Here is a 22,414-nt window from a genome sequence, read left to right as displayed (position 1 = left end):
TGGAGAATCCAGCCCACAAAATCCTTATGATTCCCCCAACCCCATCCATTCTAGTTGTGTCCATTTAGGCTCCTTTGGAGGTGGAGCCAATGATCATCTATGTTTCCATCCTGTCTTGTGGGCAGAAACTAAGTCGGTTAGGATTATATTCACTGGAGTTTAGAAGAGTGAGAGGGGATCTCATAGAAACTTATAAAATTCTAACAGGGTTAGACAGGGCAGATTCAGAAAGTTCCCAGTGGTGAGAGAGTCCAGAGAGGGGTTATAGTTTAAGGATAAGGGATAAACCTTTTAGAACTGAGTTGAGAAGAAATTTCTACACCCAGAGGGTGATGAATGTGTGGAATTCACTACCACAGAAAATAGTTGGGGCCAAAATGTTGTCTGATTTCAAGAAGAAATTAAATATAGTTCTTGGGGCTAAAGGGATCAAGGGATATGGGGGGAAGGGGGATCAGGATATTGAATTTGATGATCAGCCATGATCAAAATGAATGTTGAAGTTGACTCTAAGGGCCAAATGTTTCTATTTTCTATGTTTCTATCACCTGTCTTTAACAATGCAATTGGACTACCAATGTGATTGCCAAAGGATGCTATTACTGATACGTTCCACTATCTTCCCTTTAAATTTAAGCTTTAGAACTAAAAAGAAACTTGAGTGCATTTTTTTTCAGTTCAAACAAATGGAAACAAAGTCATGTGCTTTAACATTCTCGATCCCACATTCCTTTTTCCATATTTATATATACACATTCACAAAGCATAAATTAGTTTTCAATTTTGTTTTATTTTACCATAAGATGCTCCTTTTCCAATGTATTTAGTATTTATTGGAGCAGGCATATCTTCTTGTAAATCAATCTGATAGTTGATGATTAGTGTCAACCTATCATATTTTAGAAATCTCATTCTAACATTTCTTTTATGCTAGCTGCTTCTATTATTAGCCTTTTCTCAGTGACACTTTTTGGTGAATGGACATTGGCCCACAGAGAATGGTTATCAACATAGCACTCTGTGGGAAGCATTTCTCACTTTGCCCCTTGTACAATAGTTGTGTCAGTGTGCTGGAGAACTAAATGCTCTTATCTAAAGATAAAGTTGTCAAAATCCCAAATGACCATTTTGAGGAGGATGATTGACACCTCAGGTGAGGGGTGAGGTTGAGAAGGAGGGCTTTCATGTATAACTGCAACTGGTTCAAGAATTCAACCCATGCTCTTGACATCGTTCTGCATCACAAATCAGCTGTCCAGCCAATTGAGCTAAACCAGCTCCCATGTTCATTTATATGGCTTTAATCAATGCCAGGGTTTCTGCAGCTAAGCAGCTTTTCCCTACCCTTTTAGTTTTCTTGGCTTTCTAAGCAAAAGCGTAACATTTATCATTCTTTCCGACCAACAATATGATGAACCATGTGGTGCTCGAATATCCAATGGGAAGATTGGTATGCAAAACATCGTTCAAGGTGAACAATCATCTAATTCACCCAAGGCTGGAGACTTGAGGGTGCATTCCTGAGTTTAATTTCTTTAATGTTTTCTTTGCCCCCAAAGCTTCCTCTACCATGGAATGCTACATTGTGCACTCAGCCCCCAATGCCTCATAACTGGCATTAGGTCTAGTTTGAGTGCATAAACAATTCAACTGTCCAATGAAGCTTCTTAATTGATTGGTTGCTGGATGGTGGCTCCTTTTTTCGTGAAGATCTGATCCGTTATATTGGGATGTGACTAATATTTTATAGGCCGGATTGTTGGTTCAATATTATTCCTGACTTGCTTTGCTTAATGTTAAAACCTATGTAGTTAAAGGTATCTGAGGCTTGGCTTTGAGTCATAGAGGTTTACAGCACAGAAACAAACCCTTTGGCTCAACTTGTCCACGCTGCCTTTTTTTTAACCAGTAAGCTAGTCCCAATTGCCCGCATTTCATATCTCTCTATACCCATGTAACTGCCTAAATGCTTTTTTTTTCCAATCTTGAACTACTTCTTGATTTTATTGATCACCCATTGTTCAAATCCTATATTCTATTGCCTTTAGACATTCAATGCCATTACCATCACTGAATTCCCCACCCACTCTCAACATTCTTGGGCTTACCATTGACCAGAAACTGAACTCCACAAGCCATATAAATACTGTGACTACAAGATTAGGTTAGAGGCTAGGAATACTGTGGTGAGTAACTCACCTCCTGACTCACCAAAGCCTGCCCACGTTCCAAAAGGCACAAGTCAAGAGCGTGGTGGAATATTTCCCACTTACCTGGATGAGTGGAGCTCCAACAACACGCAAGAAGCCTGACACTATCCAGAATAAAGCAGCCCTCTTGATTGACACCCCTTCCACAAACAGTCCTTCTCTCCACTACCAATGAGAAGTGGCAGCAGTGTGTATCATCTACAAAATTCACTGCAGGAACTCACCAAGTCTCCTTGGACAGCAATTTCCAAATCCACGACCACTATCATTTAGAAGGACAAGGGCAACAGACACATAGGAATGCCACCTGGAGGTTCCCCTCCAAGACACTCACCATCCTGACATGAAAATATATCACTGTTACTTCACTGTCGCTGGGTCACGATGCTGAAACTCCTGCCTAACAGCTTTGTGAGTGTACCCACACCACATGGACTGCAGCGGTTCAACCCACACCACATGGACTGGTGGTTCTCCACCACTAGCTCAAGGGATGGGCAATAAATGCTGATCTGATCAGTGAAGCCCGCACATTTTTAATGTGTAACAAAATAAATTTCAAGTACAATTGGAAAGCCAAGTTAATGACAGTGCTGGTTTAATATTTACACAAACATATGCAAAATCTAAACTTACCTCACTCGAGACAGCAGTAACATTTTGAGAATTTATCTTGAGTCAGAACCAGACTATCTATCATTCCCTTAAAGGTTGAAGAGAGTAGTAATTTTTGCCCTCTAGTCTCAAATGCTTACATGAGTGTTGTGCAGGAGGGTTGTTGCCACATAGTGAGTGCTGAGAGACTGTATTTTCTGGCCTTTCCTCCAAGGAACTGCTCTTTCCTCATGTAAGCAGGATGGAAAACGGGTTGGAGACAATTTTGGTGACTATCTGGCTTTCTTTGACAAGGTTCCAGGTTTTGAGGGCAAGGGGTTTCTGATAGCTGTAACATGCCTTCAGCAGACCCAATGTTCTCCTGGAAATGAAATGGGCTTTTCACCTCTAATTCCTCTGTTCACATATGCAGTGTGCTTGTTTTCAGGGTTTCCCAGTGTTGGAGCTAGTGTTGGGACCTCAGAAGGGTTTGCAGAGGTCCCAGGAGTAGCCAGAGGGCAGAAGCTCACTCATGGTAAGAGGTTTTCTCTGCCATACTTTACTTGGGGCCCCACTTGTTTTTTTTTTGAACCTCTGACAACTTTACCTTGTGTTTGGTTGGTTTTCTCACAAGTAAATCATTGACATTGTGGGCTGAATCTTGCAAGGTATGGGCTGCACAGGCAGGGCATGTGAGGTTGTGTTTCTGGCAGGAAATCTGGAAGTGTTCGTATATCCCACATGTAACACATTGTTCTGCTTTGCCTCGTACAGAAGCTGACAGGTTTAGCTTCCAGGTTGGTGGTGACTATTTTGTAGAGGCTTCCACCATCCAGCAAGTCACCTGTTGCTGCGAGTGAGGATGGCGGGTTGGGGTTGGTTCCCCAATCCAGGGAGGAAGTCAACAAAAGGCAACGATGGCCTAGTGGTATTATTGCCAGATTATTAATCCAGAAACTCAGTTAATATTTTGGGAACCTGGATTCAAATCCCACCATGGCAGCTGGTATAATTTGAATTCAATAAAAAATACATGGAATTAAGAATCTATTGGTGACATGAAACCGATTGTCAATTGTAAAAACCCACCTGGTTCATTAATGTCCCTTAGAGAAGGAAATCAGCCATCTGGTCTGGCCTACACATGACTCCAGAGCCACAGCAATGTAGTTGACTCTCAACTGCCCTTCAAAGGCAACTAGAGATGGGCAATGAATGCTGGCCAGCCAGAGATGCCCAAGAATGAATATTTAAAAAAATCCTGCAAAACAGGTTAAATCAGAGGCTGCCAGCCTCATTAATATATTTAAATTGTCCACATACTATCTGGGAAAGCTGACAGCCCCTTGTCATCCATTAAATCGGATGGGGTCAGTTTGAGAATCAAGTCATACCAGAAGCATGAAGCGGGTTGTAGCGAATTGATACGATGTCACAATAGGACGGCATGCTGGCACAGTGCTGCCTCACAGCGTTGGGGACCCAGGTTCGATTCCTGCCTTGGATCACTGTCTGTGCAGAGTCTGCGCATTTTCCCTGTATCTGTGTGGGTTTCCTCTGGGTGCTCCGGTTTCCTCCCACAGTACAAAAGACGTGCTGGTTAGGATGCATTGGCCATGCTAAATTCTCCCTCAGTGTACCTAAACAGGCACCAGAATGTGGCAGCTAGGGGATTTTCACAGTATCTTCATTGCACATAAGTCTACTTTTGGCACTAATAAATAAACTTTGAAACAATGCCAGTTTTTATTTTCCATTGACTTGGAAAACATTTCCAAGGTGATTAATGTCAGTAAACCCGGCAATGAGACTAGAAAATGAATTTCCACAAAGAGATGGAACTATTGTGCTGTCTGTGTCAATGTTATGCTGAAAATCAGCTGCGATTTGAGTCTGTTTTGTATGGCTGACATTGATCTGGTGTGGAAAAGTCAAGTACTCGGGGCCATAGGCTTAATGTGTGTGGGGAAAGGTTTGGAGGATTGTGTGAAGCAATTCAGCACCTTCTGTCTTTTACACAGAGGATGGTGAATGTCTGGAACGCGCTGCCTGGGGGGGTGATGGGAGCAGTTACGATAGTGGCATTTAAGGGGCATCTAGATGAATACATGAAGAGGATGGGAATAGAAGAGTACAGACTCCATAAGTGCGCACGGTTGTGGTTTAGGCAGGCATCATAATCAGGGCAGGCTTGGACGGCCAAAGGGTCTGTTCCTGTGCTGTTCTATTTTTGTTTTTGTTAATTTCACCTGCTTAACATTTTAATAACTCCCCAACCCCAATCTAGCTGCTTTTGGGGTTAAAATTTGCCTTGGAAAGTAAGATTAATTATGTTCTGCAGCAATTGATTGTTTAATTATTGGAAAAAAATCACTGAAATAACTTAAAATGTAGGAGTCCACAAAACCCTTCTGAATGCTCAAAGCTTGTTACCTATCATTGAGCTTCTTCATAGAATCCTGTTATTTGCTGCAAATTCAGTTTTAATATCTTTTTATAATTGTGGCAATCAATGTTGATCTTTCAAACTTGAAAGAGACCAGATTCCTGGCAATATTTTAATTGCACATTTAGTCAGTTACAATCAAACTCAGGGTACATTTTAACTTAATATTTGACTTGCCTTGGCAGAAAATGCAGTGAGAGAAGAACAAAGATTTTAGTTATATTTGCCTGGAATATTCCAAATTGATGCCCAAACCAGGTCATGTTTCATGAATGTGTTGGTTTTAAGTATTGTTCCCTACACATGAAAAAGGCAAAGTTAAATGCTAAAACCAGAAATAAAGTTTAGACAGGCGTCCAGTTTGGAGACAAGAATATTTATCAAATACGAGATACCGTGATCAACGCCCATTGAACTTGTGTTATAATGCCAGAGTTTTTTATGTGGTGGTCAAACAAAGAAAGTGTTATTTGGTTAATGGTGACAAAATGTTAAATATAATTGTGCGTACTGTCATGGTTGGGCAGAAGTGTATTGTTAGGAAAAGGAGCAATTCTTCCTTTCAAGTAGCGATTTGAGGCAAATGACCAACCATTCTGACCACAGGGGCCACCCGCTTTTGATCCTTTGCTTCCCATCCGGGGGTGAATGGTTTCCTCAGCGGGATCCTTTACAAAGTTCCCCTTGAAATTTCCTTCTTGATTGCTGTCGCCCGACTCAGGACTTTGGCGATCCCCTCACTAGTCCGCAAAGCTCTTCTGACAGTTTGCGGTGACACTTTTAACCAGGGCCGGGAGAGCATTTCAAAGACATTTCTTATTTCTTTGAAAACTAGTGTTTTATTTCATCCAAAATGAATTCTGTTCAGGAACTGCTCCGAATGTATTTAACAATTCGCTTCTTAGCACAGATTACTGACAGAAGAGCTGATACAAATTGAGGCGATGAACCAGCCAGTTGGTTATAACTTTCCATTCATACACACATATCCTGCTCTTGTTGCAGCTATAACAAGCTTTACTGTTTTATTTAGCATAGGGAATGGACCATGGAGGCAATTCTGCAAAGGGCACTGTTTATTTGTGTTGGAAATGTCAAATTTTGTGCAAATCAGAGTGTATCTCTGATAGATTTGATATTTTCTCTCGCCTGGAAAATATTCTAACTGGGACTTCATGTCTGGAACTAATGCATTCTCAATAAAATATCTTGTTGGAAATAGGTACCCCTCTCTTTAATATGGTATTGCTATTCACACGCATCTGTTTAAAACCAAACTTGACACCTGGCTCCAGACATCCTGTCTTCAGCTGTACATTAAGATTGTTCTCTTTCAGTCTCTGTTGTAGTGTAGTGCTCTGCTGTTTCTGCAGGATCTGCCTGTAACCCTTTGATTCCTTGAGTTAAGAAACTTGAGTTTCCATTCACATTAACAATGCAGTTTATCAGAACCTTAATGTGGAGCTTGCATTTTCTCCCATCTCCATCTTCCATGTGTTCTGGTTTCCTCCCACAGACCAAAGGTGTGCAGGTTAGCTGGATTGCCCATGTTAAATTGCCCTGTTAGTGTGTAGGTTAGATGGATTTTTCATGGTAAATGTGCGGGGCTACAGAGTTAGGGCAGGTGAGACAGCCTGGGTGAGATGATCTTTTGGAAAGGCGGTGCAGACTCGATGGGCCGAATGGCCTCTTCTGCACTGTAGGGAATCCATGATTCTAATCTATGACTCTGTAAGGAATTTATGATAAAAGCCATTATGTGATTTGATAGTCATATGGGTCACATATATTTCTATAAAAGGTCAAGTATTCTTTCAATTCAATCCAGTTTTATAATCTGCAGATAAGGTATTTTTGGTTATTTTGATAGATTTGAATATATCTTGAGAGGGCTTAATCCATTTCCTTCAATCCTGTTCCCTTCCCTTTATACAGACTGATTGTGATGTCTTCAGAGCCTGATTGCAGTTTTAACACAAGGTCTTGGTGACAATGTCATAATAGTTTGCCTGCAAACCTAGTCAGAGTTAGGACTGGCCCACAAAGGCACCACCTTAAATCATTCTTGTTTGTTTTCCTTGTGCTTGCTGCTCTCTACACTGAAAGGACAACATGGACCTCTTATGCCTCAGGCTTCTTGCTGCCAGCCCACCTCTCCTCCTAACCATTTACCTGATTAGAGAAGGCCGTTACTTTGGGTACCTGATGACCTTCACCTTTTGCCCAATGTCCCACTCAGGCCCGCTGGCCAGAGATCACTTTCTGGCAGCTTTTAATGGGAGATAAACATCTCCCATTTCATAGAATTGTTGAAACCCTAAAGTGCAGAAGGAAGCCATTGAGTCCACACTGACAACGTTCTCACCTAGACCATATCCCCGTAACCCCACATATTTACCCCACTAATCCCTCTACCTACGGATCTCAGGATACTAAGGGCAATTTAGCATGGCCAATGCACCTAACATCTTTAGCCTGTGGGAGGAAACTGGAGCAGCTGGAGAAAACCCATGCAGACAAGGGAGAACGTGCAAACTCGACATTGACAGTGACCCAAGCTGAGAGTTGAACTCAGGCCCCTGGAGCTGTGAGAGAGCAGTGCCAATCACTGTGCCACCCGTTGGAGTTAAAATTGGGATTTTGATGCTAACCGAAGGTTTGACTGCAGCCACAATAACAATTTCAGTCAAGCAAATACAATAGATAATTAATTTTACAGTTCAGTATATTTTTGATAAAATATATGTAGTAATGTCTAGGGAAGAAAAGTACTTTAATCTTTCTTTGTACCTTTGTATGTGACATGGGAGGATATTCAAGTTGTAAATGTTTGGGATTTCCAAAACTAATTTCAATAATACAGACAAATACACCAATGTACGTTAGACAGCAAGGAATAATCTACCTCAATTTACACCTAAAATATATGAATAGTAACGAAGGACACAAACCATCTCAAACACCAGCGTCCATTTCTGTGAAGATTCAAGTCCCTGTCAAATTTAAAATAGGGGGGTAAGGAGAGATAAACTCCATCATTAAATAAAAGCAAATTACTGCGGAGGCTGGAATCTGAAACCAAAAGAGAAAACGCTGGAAAATCTCAGCAGATCTAGCAGCATCTGTAAGGAGATAAAAGAACTGACGTTCGAGTCCAGGTGAGCCTTTGTCAAAGCTAAAAGGCATACTTTTCTATGCCCCTCATTCTCAATTTCTTCATTCATAAAATCATCCCATTGGCATATGCTGCAAATCGTCATCTAGAAATATCTCAATTGTCCAAAAATAGAGTGTGTATTACGCATAGGTGCTCTGTCAAACCTGTTTTGCTAGAACCTCAGAGTGAAACCATCTTCACATTTCAGTACAGTTGTAAAAATGCTGTATTATCAAAGATGCAATATTTTCAATTAGATGCAAAACTTACCTGCCTCCTTAAGTGGATGTGAATGATCTCATGGCACTATATTCAAAGAAGGGTATTTTTCCAATGTCCCGTCCAATATTTATCTCTCAATCAACAGTGGTGAACAGGTTATCTGACGGTTGCATTCATTGGTACTGGTGGGATCTCAATGTGTGCAGATTGCACCATGATTTCTTTTAAAAGAAATTTTCTGAATTTCAGAGGTATGTTACTGACTATGAATCGTTTTGGGATGTCCTGAGGCCTTAAAGCTGCCCTATGATGGAAATTCATTCCTCTTTTTACTAAACAACTTGCATCAGACATTTACTGTGTCAAGGCACTTCAGGGCTGCATTATAAAGCAAAATGTGACACCAAGGCGCATAAGGAGATAGAGGGTCATATCACCTAAAGCTTGGTCAAAGAGGTAGATTTTAACTGAAGCTGTTTGAAATCCAACATGTGAATTAAATCAGCATGAGTATAAAAGAACATTAAAACAGTAAAAATATATTCTAGTTCACAATATTTTTTCGAAACCCTTAAGTTTTGAATTACTCTATCCATTGAACAAGATTGTGCAAGTTCACAGATCTATGTTACGCTCCGAGGAGCAATTGTCCTTCCAGCTGGCTTCAATTCTTCTGAGTGCTCAGGCTCAAGCTCATCCCTCTCGCACAGCACAGCAGCTGGGGAGTATGTTCAACTATGAAAACTGCAGAGTCAGATACCTTACATTAGGAGTTCTGGTGACTAAAGAGAAGCGTGCATGCACTTGTGCGCATACCTGTTTACATATCTGTGTGTGTGTACACATACATACATGCTTGTATGGATGTGTATGTGTGTGTGTAAGTATATGTGTATATGCACGTGTGTATAAGTACACATGTATATGTGTGTGTACAAGTATGTATGTCCACATGCAAGTGCAGTTTTATGGTATTCGATATGTGAGCTAAAAAAAGTGGACAAAGATTTTTTTCTCTCCATAGTGTCAAGATCAGTTGGAGAAAATTCTAATTTACAGAATGTTAGGATCTTGCAATAATGCAAGAGTTTATTTGACCTACCAACCTTGTGCTAACTCCGTGAAAGAGCTACCATTTACTCCCGTTCCCTCTACTTTCACTGTGTCCTTTTCCCTCCTTGATTTCACCCCTCCCCATCTCTCTAATCTCCTCCAGCCCCGCAATGTGCGGAGACATCTGAACTCCTCGAATTCTGGCTTTTTAAGCATTTCCAGCTTTAATTGCTCTACCATTGGGGGCCATGCCTTCAACTGCCTAATACCTAATCTCTGGAAATCCATCTTTAAAACTCTCCGCCTCCCTAACTTGCTTTCATAGATATATTCATAGAATCCTACAGTGCAGAAGGAAGCCATTCAGCCCATCAAATCTGCACTGATCACAATCCTACCCAGTCGCTATCTCCATAACCCCATTCATTTAGCTAGCTAGTCCTCCTGACACATACAATTTAGCATGGCCAATTCTTCTAACCTCCCACATCTTTGGACCGTGGGAGGAAACCGGAGGAAACCCACACAGGCACGGAGAGAATGTGTAGGTATTAATCTAGTAAACCTTTGAAGTGCTTTCAACACATCTATATCCTTCCCCTTTAATAGGGCGACCATATTGTACACAGTATTCCTTTATCCACAGCATGTGTTACTTCTTCAATGAACAGCAATGAATTGGTTAAACATGATTTCCCTTTCACAAAACCACATTAACTCTGCCTGATTACCCTGAATTTTTCTTTTCTGAACTCTTGACATGTCCTTCACATACTCATAAAGACAAGCAGCCTTAAAAGCCCTGATTTCTCAACAATATCAGGTGGCACGCTCAAATATCAATGTGTATGTTTCTCAGACTGTTTCACTGAGACCCACAAGAAAATGGTTAGTTTCCCCTACCTGACTCTCTAAATCTTTTGACTTCCTCATGCTTGTGTCTAGCAGGTGGTAATTTTCCACGACTGACCCGGCTGTTTTGCACCTTCATAAGACCTGGCTGTTACAATAGGTTGGCCCTCACACTACTCCTCCTGGACTGGTTCACCACACTCTAAGTTGCTTTCTTTCCCAAGAATTAAAATAAAACCCCCTTCCCCTTGGTATGTTCTTCCTCCATTTTACAAATGGAGAGATAGACGATAAAAGAAGGCATGAAGAACCATTATAAAACGCTGTTTCAGCCTCAGCTGGAGTACTGTATCCAAACCTGGACACCACTCTCTAGGAAGGATGTGAAAACATTGGAGAGGGTGCAGAAAGGATTCATGAGAATGGTTCCGGAAATGAAAGACTTCAGTTATGTGGCTAGTTTGGTGAAACTGGATCTATTCTCCTTTAAGAAGAAAAGTTTGAGAGAGTAGTCTTGACAGAGGCATTCAAAATCATGAAGGACTTGGACAGGGTAAATAAGTGGTGTTACCATTAATAGAAAGGCTGAATGTTGATGTAAAGTGATTGACAAAAGAATCAGAGGTGACAGAACACAAAACATTTTTATCTAGCGTCTGCTTAGTATCTAGAATATCCTACCTGAGAGTGTGGTGGAGGCAGATTCAATCAGAAGAGAGAAGATTTTAGGGTTACTGAGGAAATTGGGGAGTGGGAATAGCTGATATGGTTCCACAGAAGGCTGGCATCAACATGATGGGCCTAATGGCTTCCTTCCATGTTGTAAGTATTCTGTAATTCTCACCTCACAATTTTCAAGATTCAGTATCTGCACATACGTACTGTAGAGAACAGTTAACGGTGACTCCTTGAGAGAGATAACCTTCCGTCTGAAGGAATTCCATAAACCACTAATTTGTCTTTTTGTCCTCTGAATTATTTCCTTTCAATTCCACCACATTCCATTTAATAATATGCACCTCAACCTTTTCAAATGCATTTTAAAAATCATATACGCAACACCCAAACTTCCTCCGAGAGATACTTCATTATCTTTCCAAAGAACTGTCAACTTTCCAAAGGGCGGCACGGTGGCACAGTGGTTAGCACTGCTGGCTCACAGCGCTAGGGACCTGGGTTCAATTCCGGCCTCAGGTCACTGTGTGGAGTTTGCACATTTTTCCCGTGTCTGCATGGGTCTTCTCTGGGTGCTCCGGTTTCCTCCCACAGGCCAAAGGTGTGCAGATTAGGTTGATTGGCCATGCTAAATTGATCCTAGTGTCAGGGGGATTAGCAGAGTAAATATGTGGGGTTACAGGAATAGGGCCTGGGTGAGATTGTGGTTGGTGCAGACTCAATGGGGCAAATAGCCTCCTTCTGCACTGTAGGGATTCTATGATTTGTCAGTCATAGCGTGCGTTTTACAAAGTGGTTTGATTTTTACCTGGATCGACAGAGGCTTGCATTTCTAAGTGTGCGCTTAGGATTGTCCCAATACTGCAGCCACTAGACGCTTGCCCCTTGCTATATTGGATTAAGTGGCCTCTAATTACCTGGTTTATTCATTCCATCTGAAGAAAGGCAAGGTGCAGCACTAATGATCCTCCAGCTCACTGCTACTTCCATGTCCAAGACTGTTTCAAATATTGCCATCACAAACTGTCAGTATTGGAATTTCTGATCTATCCCTCGCAGAAAACAAAAATTGGGAATTGAGTTACATTAAGGGTTTTGTCTTCGAATTCGCGCAGGTTGTTAAAACGCTAGGGATTGCAAGATGTGTTCTGAAGCCAGATGAACCAATTTGTGATAACGTACATCACGGCTCAAGTAAATCCGATACGCTGAGGATCAATTATCTCATCTCAGGCCCATTAGCCGGACTAGTCCCATTCATTTTGGGAACAGTGGAACATGCTTTTCTTGAAAACTTAGATTCTAAGGAGAGAGGAGGGGCTCCCTGTCTTTTATTGAGAAAAATCATTAATGGGGAGGATGTCAGCATGCTGGCCCTCACAATGGATGAAAGTACAGGCTAAAGGACAGTACAAGCAAGGTCTTAAAATGAATGCAGGAGGAGTAAACTCAGAGTTGGAAAGTAAAATATGAGTGATGAGCTTTTGGATCTTGATTTGACTGCAAGGTAATGTCTTTATGGACACTGCAGATTGCTTCCTCATGCCAAGCTTAAATGTCTGCACTGCTCATTCAGCCAACCCATTCAATGATGGGAGATAGTTTTAAAGTTATCAAGTAGGCTTACATTAACACTGCAATGAAGTTACTATGAAAATCCCCTAATTGCTTCACTCCAGCGCCTGTTTGAATACACTGAGGGAGAATTTAGCACGGCCAATGCAGTTAACCAGCTTGTCTTTTGGACTGTGGGAGGAAACTAGAGCACCCAGAGGAAATCCACACGCACAACATGCAGACTCCGCACGGACAGTGACCAAACTGGGAATTGAACTTGGGTCCCTGGCACTGTGGGGCAGCAGTGCTAACTACTGTGCCACCATGCTGCCATTAGGTTGCTGTCCTAATGTGTTTGATTCCATTGGAAAGCATGAAGATCTGAAACTCAGTGCTAGTAAAGGAGGTGGCATGTCAGAGAGCAGGATTTCTGGTATTCCATGCGTGCAGAAACTTAGTCGTAGTTTCTCAGTTACTTACTCCACAAACAGCGAATGAATGCTCAAAGTATCAGTCAAAACAATTTTGATTTACTCATTCACTTTTCCCCGTTGGAAAATGGGAAATAATATTAAACCCAAAACACCCCTCCCTTCCAGCCAAGGGAAAAGGCCCCTCAGCACCTACTGTCGATCACACTCAGAATCTTATTTATTTCAAAAAGATCGCTTCTCATTCTTCTCGATTCCAGAGAGTGTAGATCCATTTTCCACACCCTCATATGTAGTGTAGTCGATGTAAGTGTATAAAGATTTCAGCAAAGCCTTTGACAAGATTCCACACGGGAGACTTAAAAATAATGCAAATGCATATGGGATGCAGAGGGATTATAGAGAAGATTCACTAGGATGTTGCCTGGGATGGAAGTTACAGAGAGGTTGGGTAGGCTTGGGTTCCTTTCGCTGGAGCAGAGAAGACTGAGGGGTGACCTGATTGAGATGCACAAGATTATGATGGACATGGACAGAATGAATAGGGAGTTGTGATTCCCCTTAGTTGAAGGGGCAGTCATGAGGGGACAAAGGTTCAAGGTGATGAACAGGATGTTTGGGGGGATGTGTGGAAAAAACTCTTCTTACCAGAGGGTGGTGACGGTCTGGAATGCGCTGCCTGGGAGGATGGTAGAAGCAGGTTGCCTCATGTCCTTTAAAAAGTACCCAGAGGAGCATTGGGCAGGTCAAACATTCAAGGCTATGGACCAGGTGCTTGTAAGTGGGAGTGGGTGGGAGGTCAGGTACTTCTTGTGTGTCAGCACCGACTCAATGTCAAGGGCCTGCACTGTATGATTCTATGATCAGTGTTGGTATATTGATGACTTGAATGAGGGAGCCAAGAAATGTGGCAGGATTCAATGCGCAACCCATTGCATGTTGCATGGTGGCAGGAGACAGTCCACCATTGGCCTGTGGTGGGATCTTCTGGTGTGGGCGGAAGACCCATCTCAAGGCAATTAACGCTTTTGAACTGGCTGTGAGACAGCTGCCAAGATTGGGGAGTTGAGTTCTTTTCTAGTGACAGGATGGAAAATAGTGCCATGTGGTTAATTCTGTCCCAAGCTCCTTTGACTGGAGTTTATTTAATGTATGTCCCAAATGACTGCCTCCATCTTCTACTGCCTGAGTTCAGTGGATGGAAACTGGGATTACCAATAATCTGGTAGGCAGAGGAGGAAATGTTGTTAGTCAGGGTAACCCAGGTGCCCAGTTGCCATCTATTCATTAGACTGCAGCCTGTTTTCTGCGGAATCTTGGTGATAAATTGGCAGCTCAACTATACGGACACCTCTGAACCTGTCACCTATTTCTAAGATCAAAAGGGACACTAGATCTAGCAAGTTTTACCCCTTTGTTACAAGTGTAAATTAAGTCCCTTTCTGATAAAAGAATCATAGAATCCCTACAGTGTGGAAGGAGGCCATTCAGCCCATTGCATCTGCACCGACAACAACCCTACCCAGGCCGTATTCTCGTAACCCCACATAATTATCCTGCGAATCCCTCTAACCTATGCATTCTGGGACACTAACGGGCAATTTAGCATGGCCAAAAAGGTTAGAGGAAAGTTGCAATTTGAGTCTGTGTTGAAAATTGAATTTATTTATTAGTAAACGACAATGACATAATCCCCCAGCAGCAAATAGCCCATTTATATCACAACTGATTTACAACAACATCCCTTGTGTAAATGGTGCCAAGGCATTACTCACCAATGTACTACATAAATGTGTAAGAGGATGGTTATTTTCTATGATTTTTTTCTTCAACATTGTAATGGATCAGTGAATGAATGAAATTATCAATTGATTTAAGTTTTCAAATAATCTTATTTCTGAAAATGTTATTGCACCTCCAGATGTAATTGTGAGCCAAATACTCAGTTGCATTTTTTCTAATGTTTTCCTCTTACAGAATGGTTTGCGATAGTGATGTTTGCGTGTACTAGTCTGTACCACTGTAAGTGCTACTTAGTGGCTGGTCCTCAATTGAATTCAATTGAAGGGGCAGCACGGTGGCAGAGTGGTGAGCACTGCTGCCTCACAGCGCCAGGGACCTGGGTTCAATTCCAATCCTTGGGAAACTGTCTGTGTGGAGTTTGCACATTCTCCCCCTGTCTGCTTGGGTTTCCTCCCACGCTCCAAATATGAGCAGGTTAAATTGATTGGCCAATTTCAGTTGCCCCTTCGTGTCGGGGGATTAGCAAGGTAAGTAGGTGGGGGTTACGAGGATAGGGCCTGGGTGGGATTGTGGTCGGTGCAGACCCGATGGGCCAAATGGTCTCCTTCTGCACTGTGGGGATTCCATAATGAATTGATTCAGTAAATCCAGATGTTCACTTCAGGGGAGCTTTAAGTCTCAGCACCTTCATTTTGAATCTGTTATTAAAATAAAAGAGCAACGTAACAAATATACCCAAGTCAGCCCTAAAGGGATAAACAGTTTAGGCGGCCAGCATTCCTATTTCCCCGTTTTACACTTCTTTTTCTTTCTGCGTGGTATGGAATGTGTGTGTGTGCGTGCGTGCATGCGCGCGTGCTTGCGTGTGTGTGCATGTGTGAGCGTGCATGTGTGTGTATGTGTGCATGCATGTGTGTGTGTGCATGCGTGTCTGTGTGTGTGTGGGCATGCGTGCGTGTGCATGTGTGTGTGTGCGTGCATGTGTGCGCGTGTGTGTGTATTTTATCTACAACTGCCACTTGAGCAATTGCTTGTTGTTGGATATAAATGGACTCCATTTATTTGCTATTGGGCTGGATGCACTTACTTGGAAAAGGGGAGAGATGCTGTTATTTTCCTCACTTTAAAAGGATCAACAGTCCTGCCTGCAAGAAAGGCAGTGTAGAATCCTTGACCTTGCCACAATGGACATTCACACTGCTTTAGAAGACCTTGCTTCATCTCAAATGAATGCCGATCAATACACTCTGATGGCACAAAAGTCCTTCCAGCCGAAGGGCTTTTTGTCCTGTGGAGATTATGGAAGTTTTCTATTTATGAAGTGAAACGTTACCTCTCCGAAATGACAAATTGTGCTGGAGTGCATACACAATTGGAAGAAATAGCTTTTATTTTTTGCTTGGTGGCCTATTAACTGTACTTTAGAGTTCTATCAGCTGCCTATTATGACCATGTACAAAAGAACCTGCAGCTATTACTTGTTGTAGGAAAAAAAGCCTGATGACTTTTTTCTTTATAAAATTATAAAAGGAACAGATTCAAGCAGTTAAGAGTGGTTATTGTGTATGTTCGGAGCCAGAGATGGCATTTTGCTTTTTATTTTTAAAGGCTTTGTTGTTTAAAAACAGCTGAAGTGATATTGTACTGTCCAGTCATAATTTTTTAACCATGTGCAGGCTATGTTTTTGCTGCCCTTTTAAGGTGGGTATGTTAATAACACTGACAGAATATTTCATAGAGGAGCCCAAATCATACATGGTTAGAACCAAACAAACATACGTCCAGTTCTAGATCTGTTGCCTCCCGTCAGTGCAGACATATATGAGGGAGAGGATCTGCTCACAAGACTTAACTCCCATCTTATATTGAATAAACGTTGAATATTTTCATTTTTTTTAATCAATATAACTGTCTGCTAGAAAGAATGAGTTAAATATTAAGGTTATGATCGTGACTTTTGTGTAGCTGTGAAAAATAACAGCCGTATTGTTAGAGACTTGCATCTGATGCCACTTTCACCTTGTTAGGCCGATGCTGCCTTTCAATCTTACTAAATCGTCTGCTGTTTGTCCCGTTGAAATGAATGGAGACAGGAAATTGATGCCGAAATGTAACAAATCCTGCTGCTTAACACAATTTTCCAAATCCAGTCCGGACCCAGTTATTTGTCAATGGATACAGTCTCCACACAAAGGTTTGCTTTGGTCGGCAGAAACTTGGTGGGTTGTGAAAATGCAAAATCACAGCCCTGTGATTATTGCCAATATCCAGACAAGATCAACATATCCAAATAATTTTCAATATCCAGTCCAGACCAAGTTATTTATTAATCGATACGGCTTATTTTTCTCCACCGTGGTTCACTGTGATCTGCGGGAACTAGGTGGATTGTGAAAATGCTGCAATTTCTTTAAAAAAAATCACGGCCCTGAAATATCCAGACAAGATCCACACATCTAAATAATTTTAAATATCCATGTTTGGAAGTGTGGAATATGTCTGAATGAGTTGAGTTTAACCTCTGCATTGTGAATCCCAAAGGATGGGAGACCCAAGAAGTCCACCTATTACAAGCTAGGCAACTCCAGGTATGCTGTGATGAGCCTGTGAGTTCCCAAGTTCTTCTTTTGGTACCTTTCGGTACTCCTAATCAAAAAAGCCAAAATGCTAAATATAATATGTAACCTTTTTGAATTTATTAGGTGTGAGAAACTTAAGATTAAGTTCAAATCACAATAATTGCTCTATCTTAACTATCACCTAAAATTATACATTAAACTTGTTCTTTTCTTGTGATTTTAAGAGAGCTCAATGTTGATATTCACCGTATGTTTATGTTGCTTTCAATTTACCTGATGAATTAGGACAAAAAACATGACGGATAAGTCAGTTAGAATTCTCTGCGGTTACCCCTGTGCAAAATTTGTATTTTTATGTTTTTGACTGAACCCAATAATCCTTGTGGAATTTGTCCTGTGTGGAGATCATGAACATTTTAAATCAGACTTATAGAGGAGTCTAATTCCCTCTCTGTTGTTTTAACTATGCTGCTGAATGTCTTTAGGTTAAGTTGATGCCTTGGCTATTTTGATGCAGTCTGTGGAACTGAAATTTCAAAACGCAATGTCCTTGAGGTTTTAATGTAACTGACAGTGCAAACTTTATCATTTTGGTTCAAATTCCTTGCGTTTGATGTGTGACGTTAAATATAATGAATACATTGATATTAAAGGACTATTACAGTTTCAACCTGGCTCCACAGAAGGCAGAATGCATTTCTGCTGTTCCTTTTGTATATTCATTAGAAAACACCATCCTGAAACTCAGTTTAGTAATTATGGCCAAAGCTATTCCCTAACCTCACTGAAAATATCACAAACATTTACAGCCTTGCTGATATTTCTTTCTAAATGCAGCCTTTTAATGTCAAACTATTCAATTGATAAAAAAAAGAATCGGACAATTAAATGTTAATTGAAGAATTGTAAAATTCATGCAATGTTGGAAGATGCTTACAAATGGAGTAGGATTTTAAAAGAAAATTTATCGCCTTGTATTGAAATTGAAAATGGATTTTTGTCTGTGCCCATTGCTGGGAAGATTATGTATCAAAAATGCTTAACTATATTGTATTATAAATTGAGCTGTTGAACACAATTATGAGGTGTTTTCTAAGCCTTTAAATACACAGAGATGTAATATAACGCTTCAAATTAAAAGGTATTTTTCGAAACTGTCCTCTGTAAAACCAGACAAAATAATGTATTCGTTTCAGTTTAATTATATCTTTTCTAATGATCATTAAGAGTTTTGGAGTTTTCTCCCACTTTTGTTTCCAGGCAGCCTGTCGTTCTTTAGCTTTACACTATCAATTACTAATTGCACACTTCATCCCAGTTTCGCAAGAGCTTTCAAATGTTGAACCAATGTCTGCTATTACATGTATTAGGACTGCACTGGTTTGCCAATAATCTATATCTGTTAAAACAGAGGATTTGTTTACTGAACCTTGTTCAGGAAGCATGATTTCTTCTCTCTCACAGGATGCTGTGCAGACAGGGTCTTGTAACAGATTCAGGAAATCTTTCACTTTTCGCACTCGTTTTAAATGAGACTTTTCAATTTATATATTTTTGAAGGTCTATTTTAACTCTTTCATATATATTTCAATAAATCCTGTGAGTATTTTGGATAATTGTACAATGTTCTTTCTCTTGGACCTACCTAATTTGATTTTGCATGACTAATTGTGATGCATTGAATTTTTGTGAGATGTATATCAGATTATGTGTTATCATTAGATACAGTGTAGAATTAGAATAATTTCTCATTATGAATTGTGTGAAATAGCGTGAGGTAGAATAAAGGATTAAAGGGCCCAGAAAATGATATGGAGAAACAATGCATAAATAAATCAGATATATCTGCAAATTTTATACAATTTATTCATCATCCACAGATTGCTGATATAACTAGTGTTAAACATAATTTTGGACTTTGAAATGCAATTAAAACATACTTGGATTTATTGGATAGTCTGCTAATTTACCAGCATCTCCCGATTTTGAACCTAAAAATAGAAGGGATCTTTCGGCTACTGTCGCCTTCTGAGACGAGAACAAGTTGTTCATATTTTCGGGCTTTTGTTTCAATATTTGAATAAATCATCAATTCCACTGCCTCTCTTTGCACCTGATGTGAAGCCCGACCTCATTTTTATTTTAAAACTATTAGTTATTGAAGGCAAAAAGATTGCAATAGAGTTTTGGACAATGAAACTATAATGGAAAAAAGATGCAAAGTAAACTTGAGAATTTTGCATTCCACATTGGTTTGAGATGATAAATAACAGATGTAAAACATACATTTGGAAGCAAGCACGGAAAGAGTACTAGAAATGTTATCAGAATTTCAAAAATAATTTGCAAGCTAAATCACTAATAATGCTCGGGTAACTTGACGCATCTGATAACTGTTTGTTTCATTAATAATAACCACCATTTCTAGATAGTCTGTGTACCCCACTTGGTGTATGGCCTATATTTTGCTTTGTTACTTGAATATGTGCAGGTACATCCTATATAGGGAAAATTCTTAATCCTATCCCAATGCTTTCTCGGTTGATATTCCAGGAGAAGTCATCGACAAGGCATAGGACTACACTCGGAATCATCTGAATTCTTTAACTGCAAAAATACCTTGTCCTAAAAACAAATTGTCATCATAGAGCTTAAGGCTGCAATTGTATCCACTCGTGCTCTTAAAATAAAACCTGTCAAAGTGTATTTCTTTGGCTTATTTACCTGAAGATTGTCAAGGCTAGGGGGAAGCAATTATTTATGTAGTGGGGTCTGCTACATAAATTTTGATCATAGTTGAAATAGAAAGGCTGAAAAACAATTCTATCCTTGGATTGTTTAAATGCTGTTCTTTGTTCTGTAAAGTTTAGGCTTAATAAGCAATGACAAGAACACGGTTCTGAAATTTATAGACACTATTTACTCATCGTTAGTTCAATAGAGAAAAAATCTTTATGGATGCTGGAGAAGCCTTGATGCAGACTGTTTTTATGGACTGAAGAACCATGCGCTGAGATCCTAACTCACAGTATTTCTCTGACTGAGTCAATTAAAAGCACAGTCTAATTGATTTTACTTGAGATTTGATTAAACAAATACTTTTTAAACAAATTTGCATGGCTTCCTGCCACAGATAGATATCTTAATTATGAGTAAGTAAATTTTATTCAGAGGTGTTCGGAAGCATGAGATGCAATAAGCTTTCTCGAATGATATTATTCTGACTGCTTTCAGAGAAAACCATGCAATATTAAAGCCCTCATCAATAACTGTTGCCATGTTATCCTTAGTCTGTTACTTGGCAGTTTTTGTTCTTAAAGCCTTTATTTCAAGATCTACAGCATTTCCAAACCACAACATAAATCTGAAATTATGAATGGACCTAACTGAAATTCAACAGAAAGGCAAATTTTAGTACAGAACACTAACTTTTAATGGATCCAAATGTAAAGGATAATTTAATTGAATAACACTGCTGTTGACTCCCAAGTACATTATGTTACTGAATTCCCTTGTTTAATAAATGCTACATTCAACTGAGCTTAAGTTTATTTCTGTTTACATTGATTTAAGCTTATTTTTAAACATAAACCTATTTTAAATTTTTTTCATTAGGGTTTTTTGGAGGAAGAAAATGCTTTAGTGATATTGTTATGGTAAAATTGCCCATTGTTTTGTACATGCAAGGGAAGCCTTGATGAAGAAGTGCTCTGGGAATGTTGAATCACCTTAAATCTCTTTAAATAAATAGTTACAGCCGCAGAATAAAGAAGTCCTGGAACATTGCTTTTTTCAACTTTTGGTTTGAGACGTTTCACAATTGAAAACATGAGGATCACCAACTCAAATAAACGGGAAATAAAATCAAAGAGATACCCACAAAGCTTCGGGCAGCAAAATCTGCAGCTTCCCTACATTTGAGCTTTGGGACGGGTTATGATTGGAGCAAAATAGAAACCAACGATTTCTGAGTTGTAAAATCTGAAAGATTCAAGCATTGATCAATAACAGCAGCATTAAGATAAACTTTTTTCTTCATGATTATTAACTTGACGAGCAACCTTGTAAGAGATGATGAAGAACATTTCTTTCCACAGTTACATATTGCTGATGACTCTTGTCATGAATTCCACATCTACATATATTTACAAAGTCTGTACCATTTTCACGGCAAACAAGAGCTCAACACAAAACTGTGGCCTTTTTTACTTCGTTGTAAGTGGAAAAGACATCGAGAAGCTTTGAGGAATACAGTCAAGCTGTCCACCTCAATGCACCAACAAGCGGGTGACAATTTAACCCTGTAAGCACCACAAACTGAGCTTGGCACCTGATTTACAAGTCAAAACCTTCCGACAGAACTCAGAAGCCATTCTCAAAGATGCTGTGAACATCCTCTAATAACCCAGTACACATGTTTTCACATCTTTATTTCACTCCCTTTTATATTTTGTGCCGAAAGGTAAAGGGATCTAATGGGCTACAGTGAGGATTAGGGGGTTAAACATCAAGTCGCATTCTAACTTTGCTATTGTTTGGTGACAGTCCTTTGAGGAGATTGCTAATGCTGAATGCCACATCACAATCCTGAGTTAGTGGCATTGATTTTTAAACCACTAATCTTTAATCCTGATTGTGTTGCACAACACGGAAGACTTAAAACCATGTTTTCGATGCATTTGTGCAGCAGAATTAGTGAAGTGCGCAAACTACGAGCATGAAAACAGCTATGCTGTTAAAAAAATATTTTTTCTGCCAAAAGAATCATTTGTCCCACAAAAGTAACAAGTTGAAAATTTTACCAAAAAAATTGGAAATTTATCTCACCCTGCAGCTGAGCTTTTTTATCACACCATTAAGTCCAAAGGATTGATGGTGGTTAAAATATAATAATG

The sequence above is a fragment of the Carcharhinus amblyrhynchos genome, chromosome 26, assembly GCF_965287045.1.
Source record: "Carcharhinus amblyrhynchos chromosome 26, sCarAmb.v2.hapA, whole genome shotgun sequence".
In the NCBI taxonomy this organism is placed as follows: domain Eukaryota; kingdom Metazoa; phylum Chordata; class Chondrichthyes; order Carcharhiniformes; family Carcharhinidae; genus Carcharhinus; species Carcharhinus amblyrhynchos.
Note: the sequence above shows the minus strand (reverse complement) of the source record.